Raw genomic sequence first — 9,952 nt, 5'->3', positions numbered from 1 at the left:
CAACCGTGGCATAGAGAGGAAAGTAACGCATTTCAATGCAGAAAAGTCAACAGAGCCTACCGAACGAACAACCAAAGATGTTTACATCCATCTACCTTGGATAGGGCCTATTTCCACCCGCTTTGAAAAGCAATTGATTTCAGCGGTCAATAAGTGTTACGACACAGTGAAGACCAACGTGATTTTCACGACAGCGCAACTGCTCCCCGCAACACGTAAAGACGTGCTACCCGCACTTCAGCAAAGCAATGTAGTTTACGAATTTAAGTGTCACTGTGATTGTGGCTACGTGGGAAGAACGTCAAAGCGATTGCAGGAACGCATAAATCAGCATGTCCCTAGATTCATTAGAACACGCTCGATGAAAAGCTCACCCTTAACTCACCCGCTCAAGATTGATGCGGAACAATCAAAGGCCATAAATTCTGCAATTGGCAAACACTTGTTGGATAATCCCGCCTGCGCGAAAAATTATCGAGACGACAGATTTCGCATACTCGGAAAGGGTCGCTCACACTTTCATTTGTGCGCCTTGGAGTCGACTTTTATCAAAATACACCAGCCAAGGCTGTGTCAACAAAAAGAGTTCGTGTATCATCTAAAAATAGTACATTGAACGCTCTCGTATTCGACATTTCGTGCTGGTGACGTCATATTTTGTGTTACGATTGTTGATATACGCTGTTCTTTCGAATTCTCTACTAGTTGCTGACGATTACCCCTGACGAGTGTCAGCCGAAAATATTCGGGTTCATTTTAATATGAATATACTATTCAGTTATTGATGACTGAATTTGGGGGCTAGGCGCGTAGCCAGGGGAGTGGCGAGTCGAAACCCCGGCTTTTGAAGCGCGAAACTCCTTCCTTAAACGCGAAACCCTATCCTTTTGAAATGACCGTTCTAACGCTAATACTTGGTTGCGATTCAAGAATTCGTATTATCAGTGTTAAACGTGGCCAATTAGCGAGAAGCGTGTTGCCAATTAGCGAGATTGTCTGTGCACAGCACAATGTAACACGACGCGATCGAAAGGTTTGAAATTCAACCGCCTGAATTCTGTGTCATTTCAGAACAGATTCCAGAACAACTCGGACATTTCAACTTACTCGAATCGACACTGAGACCACGAAATACGGGTTGATAAGCGCGCGTATTTAATTGTTCACGAGAGATCAGGGACGCGCTAATTGACAGCACTTCCGGACTCGCTGGCAAGCTTATTATACGCGTTACGGCATCAGTTCGTGAACGTGAGGAGACAGTATAATCGTCCCTTTCGCATGCACTCAAGGCTAATGAAAAAATCAAAAACCCCTCCTGGCCTCCTTTCTATTTCAAACCCTCCTATTTTCCGGCTACTACGCGCAATATGATGGATGGTTAATTATAAATATTTAGGTCGTACGCATGGAGAAACGATAAGAGCAACATGGGAATGCATTCAGAATAACGGCTATGCAGATTACTGTCTCCAGAGAGAACAGTGACGGATGCCATTGCGTAACACCAATGAATAGTAAGAAAATTTAAAAAAAGTAATCTCATCAGTTGCTTGCTTTTCCTTGCTGTGAATCTGCTGCTGTGTAATTGTTGCACAGCTGAAATAATTCTTACACTGTGTAATTACAGAGGGTTTAGCTACTGTAATATACATCACTGTGTATTGCCATTGCCAAATCGCATGAATAGAGCAACAAAATGAATAACGGTCAAGTATAAAAAATAAAGATATCGTATATCTATAAAAGCAAGATTATAGCTGACCAACCGAGGGGTAATCAGTCAGGTGACCCCATGTCAATTTCGGCTTTTGGGTTGATTTTGAGTGCCACTTCCCTAATACCATAATAATATTATAGTTTTGGAGTTCGAGAAGTGTTCCTCATGACCACATGACAACAATGTTCACCATGTCCGTTGTCTTGATGAGTGTTCCCAATGGGCACATATGAGTAGAGTAGTTTGGCACGAATGGTTTGCTGCGAAGGCAAGATTTGGTACACTCTTCTGGTATGGAATATTTTGCAATTGCGGCAAAGATTGCTTTAACAGTCCGTAACACAGCATATCGTGCAAACCGCAAGTCATTTTTCAGGGAATAGATATATTTGTTCAGAGAAGTTATTACAGAGCCTGTTTTAAAAGAAGCTTTGCAGCTTTTGGGGGAGTATGATTCTCTCCTGACTTGCCCAGGGATTTCACAATGGCATTCATCGCTGCACGCCTGATTATAGTTTCAACCACGGGCGTGGGCTACATTACGGGTGTTCAAAAATGACTTTTCTTCTTAAATTGTACTGGCTACATGATAAATTTGTTAGGTTACATAATTAAAGGCTACACACCAAATTTGGTCCAATTCCAACCAGTAGCCGCATTGCTACAGGAGAATAAAGTTTTTTATTCACAATAGAAAAATAATCAAAATATTCATAATTTTCTGTTCACCCATGAAGTTGTTAGGTTTTCTACCATTGAAACGATGTTCACCAAATTTGGCTCAATTCCAACCAGTGGAAGCGGAGTTATTGCCGTCGAAAAATTTGGTTTTGAATAAAATAGTATTTACGGTGGTCACACCAACAATAAATATCTAAATAATTGGCCACCGTAAATACCATACAATGACAATTTTAAGTAACCACGGGCATGAAGCTTCCCTGCCTCAGTCATACAAATGCAGTTTTGGTAGGCCTAACAGTACTTGGATAAAATACAAATTAGAAATCTCGCCCTACATATTTTTCAATTTAGAAATTTGTTGGTTAGCTGAACTTATTCACCTACCACTTGAGATGCTCCTGCGTGCCACTGGTGGTACCTACTACACAGTTTGGGAACCACTGATTCAAACAGTATATCAAATTAAATCGCCAGAACAAATTGTCGCTGTTGAATCACAGTAGCCTACCATACGTCAATTTTATTTATTTTGAGAAAATTAACTTTATGTCAAGATTTCATTTTCTTTCAGCCATATCTTCGTCATGGTTGCCGTTGAAATAGTTTGAAAAACATTGATATGGCAGAAAAGGCACGAAAATGTAACCAAAATCCTATTTTTCTATCCATTTGAAAAAGGAATCTCAAACTTCGATAAAATGGACATGAGCTACTTGAAGTATATGAGGCTGTCGGAATTTATTACAAAGTGAAAAGCGTTTCACACCTTCATTTGAGACATTAAACACATCATTAAAGAACTTTAAAAATTAAATAAATAAAAGCACATATGCAATATATGCATATTCAAAAGTGTCGTCCATACAGCATATATAGACCTAGGCTACACAAAAAGTAACTTTCTACATGTATTTCTGTATTTAGGAAATGAGCGTCAATACAAATATCTGCCAAATTCAATGTTTATTCAAGATTATGCGGCAGCTTTATTCATGGAAACAAACGCATGAACAGAAATGACTGTCAACAAATTGTGTATTTTACACCATGCCACTTTATGGTGACCAAGGGCTAGGTACAGCCCAAACGTTAAGTGGGTTGCGTCAAGATCCATAGACGCAGAATTAGGCCTGGAGTAAGTCAGATTTGATTATTTCAATTAAAGAATGTTATGTAAGTTAGGGGAGCTAGAGAGGTCTAAAACAAGGAATACCATGCGATAATACTTCAAGTATCCAATATAAACAAAGGTAACTTTCAAATAGGCAGATGTATATTTCCCAAACTAATTCTAAAGTCATTTCGACAGATGTGTTCGATGCAGTTGGGGAACATTCCTGAATCATACATTGAATTTAGCATATCTTCCATAGTCAAGACACCACACACTTGCTAAGCCAACCAACCATTTAAAATTGGTGGTTCTCAAACTTTTCAGACCCTTGATGGTAGTGAAAAATTTCATGCCCCCGTAATAATTACACTGGTCAACAAAATGAAAATAAGAGCCGTTTCTGGGGTGTTGGAGGTTGCTGATTACGAATATCACATTAGTTTGGTCAGATTGGCTCTTTGTCAGAAGATATTTATACCCTAAAAACGCCCAAATTTACTATATTCACCCCTAAATATTTAACTTGGTAAGAAGAAAATCGTAGTTTTTCTCAATTTTATACAGCACATAAATAGATAATTTACTATGAAGAACCCTCATGTTGTTCTCAGTCATTCTATCAATATTTATATGACATGGTGTGAAATATTTGTTTGTCAGAAAAGCAGTTTGTGTAGCCTAAAGAATGTACTTTTGCTCAATGGAAATAAATATTGTCCTGTATCAATTGGTTGTTCTACCAAGATTCAAGATGAGTATAAAATTCGTCCAGGAAAAGCTTAACTACAATGCTCATATGCGCCTATTTCTTTTGACTGGTAAATGATAATTTTCTGCTGAGTCAACAAAGTGGGTATACCTAGTAACCCTATCAAACGAGAAGCTTAAATCTGGTATCTGGTATATTCGAATAGTGATGAACGATTTCAATTTTCAGATTAGGAAGGAGTTCACTGCATGTAATTTCTCCTAACACGTAGTAAATGAAACTTTTTAGGTGATCACAAAAGCACCCAACTACAAACAGTTGGTCCGAAAATTCGTATCTGCATATCGAAAACTTCAGCACAAGCATGAGCATAAAAGTTCACATACTGTTCAGTCATATTGATATCTTTCCTGATAATCTTGTTGATTAACAAGGGGAGAGGTTCTATCAAGACATCAGAACAACAAATGAAATATATCAGGGCAGATGAGATGAAGAATTGAACATATTATGGCAGACCATTGCTGGAACCTTTTGAGAGACTGCACTTAATAGCTTACAGGCGAAAATCGCACAAAAAAACAATTGTGCTACAAAATAAATGAATAATATTATATTCCAATTGATTATTTCAAATTTACAATAGGCGGTTGACGTAAAACTGATTGAATTTATGCCTCGTTATTCAAGTATCAAGGTAAATATTTACATACATCACTGGAGTTCATTAACATGATATATAGGCCTACATGATATAAGTGAAAGTCTGTAACTATGATAAATCTATCCCTTAAATATAGTCCTGTTGCTGTATTTTGATTTAAAAGAGTCTTCTGTGTGTAAAAATAACAGGTAGATGAAATTTCTAAACTTTATAGTAGGCCTATTACTGAGCCGAATTTATATCAAGTCATTACTGCTAAAATGGGAGATTTTGGTCAAAATAGCCATATGGATTATCTCCACAACAAGAGCCAATTTGAAGAACCAAGGTCATATTCGGAATCAGTGACCTTCAGAACGCCCAAAACCACTCTTATTTTCTCTGCCTAAAAATATGTGTTAACCAGTGTTATACTTTCAACATGAGCAACGAGATTTTTTACAATCTCAACTCATAGTTTGATGGCATGACACTTAATCGACACGTGTTCCGCATAGTTACTCTTAATTCAGAAACATCTGGAGATCAGCGCAATGTTCGCTATCAGTCACCATCTAGCATCGTCGTGTGGCCGGAACGACGCAGCTACGGCATCAAAAATTATAACATACCGTAATTAGGATTAGGCCTGTGAAAACCTGTAATTGTCAGCAAGGTTGCCTGTGAACCCAGCCTTACAAACTCGGCTCTCGGTGAACTCGGACCTCGGGAAATTTTGTATTCACGGATTGAGTAAGTGGGGGAGATAACGCGACGCTCACATACTCCACTTGTTTGTTTTGTGGTATTCATGGTGTTTCTCGAATACTATGGACCTCGGTGAATTCCGCCCCCGAACAATTTTGAATTAAAGCTGGGAGCTGGGATATTAGGGTTGGCGGAAGTAGGATATTAGGGTTGGTGGAGGTGGGATATTAGGGTTGGTGGAGGTGGGATATTAGGGTTGGGGGAGGGGGGATATTAGGGTTGGTGGAGGTGGGATATTAGGGTTGGTGGAGGTGGGACATTAGGGTTCGGGGAGGGGGGATATTAGGGTTGCCGGAGGTGGGATATTAGGGTTGCCGGAAGTGGGATATTAGGGTTGCCGGAGGTGGGATATTGGGGTTGCCGGAGGTGGGATATTAGGGTAGCCGGGGGTGGGATATTAGGGTTGTTGAGGGAGGGGGATATTAGGGTTGCCGGTGAATACAAAATTTCCCATGGGCGGAATTCATCGAGGGCCGGTTCACCGAGGGCCGAGTTTGTAAGGCTAAGTTCACCGAGGTCCGAGTTCACTGGTAATCCCACAATCAATGTGGCACCACATGCTGCACGCATCGCATTTCAATGCAGTTTGATCTTCTAACACAGCTTTTTTATATATAACACACTGATCCATATTTTCGAAAGTCGCACGGACTGCGTGATCTACGCATGCCCTGACCTCCTTACAAAATCGACAAATCAGTTGATAATAACATTATTAGTTTAATAATTCATAATAATACTTGTTAGTACCATTAATTACAAAAATTCCCGAGGGCCGAGTTCACCGAGGTCTGGGTTCACTGGTAATCGTCAGCAAAAATAATAGCCTACTCTTTCAGAATTCAATAAACTTCATTTCTCTCAGGCGACTTCGTCCCCAATCGGATAACCACTGGTTCGAATGGGTGCTAAATTGCAAGTTTCATGTCCATAACTCGACGCCGAAGACAACTCAACCTGCGAAATTCACGTCAAAGATTGACGAGAATACACACATGGTGAACATTGTGGAGATATGATCATGGGGAACACAGAAAGGCCAGTCTCAAAGAGCCAGGGATACCTAGATGTTCCTGCGGAGTGTTCATTCCAAAGTGGTTTGCATAGAATTTCGAAACTGCAACAATTATCACGGTCTTGGCACTGGAACACCAAAAATTAATATGGGAAATCTACACCATGCCCAAAGCTGTGCTGAAGCACCTTTGGAATCGGTGTCCTGTGCTCCCAATATGTTTAATTTTTTAATTATTTTTTATTAAATTACTTCAACTTGGAAAATCATCGCTGCTCACCAGATATATCAGGCAAAAAGGCCAGCGATTCCAATCAGGTGCTGAGGTGACGTCCTCCATTATTGTTTGCCAGACATATGTTTACTGAGCAACAAACAAGTGAAGCGCTTTTAATAGCCTTGGAAAACATTATTGGATTAAAAATACAGCTCCTCACGCTTCTTTCTCGTGTTACAACACTTTCTAAGTCAGCATGACCATAACTTGTCCACAGAAAGAGAGAAAAAGCAGTTACTGGACACCCGAATATTCGACCTCTATCTTCTACGTGTTTCTTAGAACTAGAATGCATGATAATAAGATTAGCAACGAGCGCCGTAATATCTGACAGGCCTTAGCCGGCAATTGCCACCATCCCACGAGTCAATAGCACTGATACAATGATGCAGGGCCTATCCTCCGCTTTCACAGAAGCACGGGGCAACGCCTCCGATACGCCCAGCGATTCGACGAGCAGAGAGAGAGAGAGAGAGAAAAAGAGAATTTATTTCATTGCATTATACTTCGTCGATTAAAAGTGTAACCAGTAAATTCACACAACTTATCTCGGATGTTCACACAACTTATCTCGGATTTTGGTTAGGCTTGGATTAATGCCGGTAGGCTTACCATATGTCCTCTTTTAGGATGATTTGTCCTCTTTTTCTCAAATAAAAGTGAATGGTGCCCCGAGGGCGCTAAAAATGCCAAAATGTCCTCTGTTTCAGCAGTTCGATTTAGTTGTTTATACTTTCAAAAACACTTTCAGGCGACTAAGGCGAGTCGTTGCATAAAATTTTTAAAAAAAGACTGCAGTCATTAAACATGCTGAACTGACGTTTTCGAACAAATTACCCTACCATGTCCTACCTTCTTGATTGTGATTGCAAACATATTATTCGATATTCTCTGAAACAGTTGGGTCGTTTTACGTGCAAAGTCTGATGAAATTGTTCTGTTCATGTTCAGTGTTCAATCTTCACACAGTCCCGATCGTGTTTTGTTTAGCCAGGACCGGAGACGATATATTACAAGCGGCACAATCCTACTACTTTTCCAGAGTGCTATGTCGCGATTTCGCCACTGAGGCAGAGAGAGTCAATGACAAAGTAGTTAGGTCAGGACGTTGTATATTTTTGTCCTTGATGTTTACTGCGGCATACACACTAGGCTTACCATACGTCCTCTTTTAAGAGGATTTGTCCTCTTTTTCGACTTTTTTGAAAGTGTCCTTGGACGACGCCCTTTTGTCCTCTTTTTTGAAAATTTAGGTCAAATTTAGAGGAAAATGCGAGTGATATGCGCCCTTTTTTTCTTTTTTTTCTAGTCATCCACCTGGCAATGTGGAGAGAAAAACGTTATTTTGAGCTCTGAGCGAAAAGAAGACCCTTTTTTTTTGGTCATCCATCTGGCAATGTGGAGAGAAAAACGTTATTTTGAGCTCTGAGCGAGAAGAAGACCTTTTTTTTTTAGTCAACCCAGTTTTGTATGTCTGAAATTTCTGAAAAAGTGTCCTCTTTTTACATTTCCAAAATATGGCAAGCCTATATACACGACATGATATACGTGGAAATAACGATCTGTGCATAGGGTTCTGGTTTAAATCAGGCTGATTTAAAAGACACAAACGATTTCAAATTGGTATTTCTTCACTGACACATATTTTTCCTGCGGGATGGTATTTGTCTTGTGAGGTTAAGATTTCCAAGAATGTAACTTTCGGCGTCAGTCATTTAGGCGCCTATGGACGATTTAACCTGTAAGTAGGCCTATTTAGCAGGGTTGTAATGACTCACCTCGAGTCGCGATTATGTAATGACTCGACTTGACTCCGCCAGGTCAGGACCCAGTTTTCATTATAATTTCAAAGAATGGTTCAGTAACCACATTTTTTGGATTTCATGTATTAATAATGGTACTTCCAAATTCGACCAGAAACTGATGAAAGTGATGGAAATTAGTATAATATAAATGCGAACTATTCGATATCACTCAACAATGTTTTAGACCTATAAAAAGTGGGTTTAAACAAGACTTTAACTGGAAACTGAGCAGTCAATACAATGTCTTGGACTCGTCCTTCTTCTCGATGACTTGTACTTGGACTTCACTCGGTGGTGAATGACTCGACTTGACTCGGGTCAAAACTATGAAAGTGCGATTGACTTGTGACCAATGTTCCTTCAAGTCTAAGCTGCGCACGTGCGCAATTTCGTAGAGCTTACACGGTCTCTGGGCAAAGAAATTCCAAGTTGCACACAAAACATCCAGACTGATGACCTTTTTCTAAGTCCAAGGTACAGCGCAGTGGGTTGGTTAGTGCGCGCAGAATCGTAAAAAATTAAAGGGAACATTGCATGTGACTTGGTTACAATTACAACCCTGGTATTTTGTAGGCTTATATATAACAAGTTTTCGGTCAGCATAAGCGCAGTCCTTTTCGGCAAAGGTTCTCTCACTGCCAATCGTTCTGGCACACTTATCGGAGTCGCATGTTACGTGGCCTAAAACTTTATATTTCTTGGTGCATCGTGGCGTGATAATGGCCAACGCCGGTATGACCTTTTCTATAAATAATGCGTATTTTTTCTTGGAGAAAGAGTACCCTCAAATCAAGATATCTGGCAACTTGAAATCGCGCCTAGCGGGCAATTTTTTTGAAAAAGTTGTTGCTTTGACTTTCTGGAATGTTTAGCAACCCTAATCTCTCACAGTGCGTCGTCTTGAACGTCAAAGCTGAAAAGCGCCCTCAATATCATGTCAGTCAAGTCAAGATTTCAGAGGCAGTCCATCAATATTTTTATAACGTTTCTGCTTTCGTGGACAGGACAAAATAGTTTTCCCCCTTCTGGTCTATTCAAAGTCCTCAGTGGTCTGGTCATTTATGTTATTTAGATAACAGTTAAATCTCCTCCTTGAACAACTAAGGCGTGTTTGTATGAGTTCATCTTAGTGCCTTCAGATCACATGTAGGGCAATGAACGAACGGCAGCCTGAGAAGAAGGTAACCGAGGTCGAGGGTCGGTGGATGCTGACAATT

The 9,952-nt window shown here is 40.0% G+C and overlaps 1 protein-coding gene and 2 long non-coding RNA genes across 3 annotated transcripts in view; 1 reads left to right on the top strand and 2 right to left on the bottom strand.

Annotated features, from left to right (window-relative positions):
- The window catches only part of LOC145436382 (protein bicaudal C homolog 1-like), a 788,516-nt gene that overhangs the window by 84,914 nt on the left and 693,650 nt on the right, over nt 1-9,952 (bottom strand). The window lies entirely within an intron of this gene.
- The window catches only part of LOC145436956 (uncharacterized), a 416,296-nt gene that overhangs the window by 88,676 nt on the left and 317,668 nt on the right, over nt 1-9,952 (top strand). The window lies entirely within an intron of this gene.
- Nucleotides 5,902-9,952, bottom strand: part of LOC145437004 (uncharacterized) — a 214,972-nt gene continuing 210,921 nt past the window's right edge. The window contains exon 2 of the long non-coding RNA XR_013914534.1: nt 5,902-9,823. This is a non-coding gene — a long non-coding RNA (uncharacterized LOC145437004). The remainder of the gene's footprint in view (nt 9,824-9,952) is intronic.

Source organism: Botryllus schlosseri, chromosome 1, assembly GCF_051294905.1.
Source record: "Botryllus schlosseri isolate E-star chromosome 1, Bs_hap1, whole genome shotgun sequence".
Lineage (NCBI taxonomy): Eukaryota > Metazoa > Chordata > Ascidiacea > Stolidobranchia > Styelidae > Botryllus > Botryllus schlosseri.
Note: the sequence above shows the minus strand (reverse complement) of the source record. Positions and strands in the feature narration are given on the sequence as shown.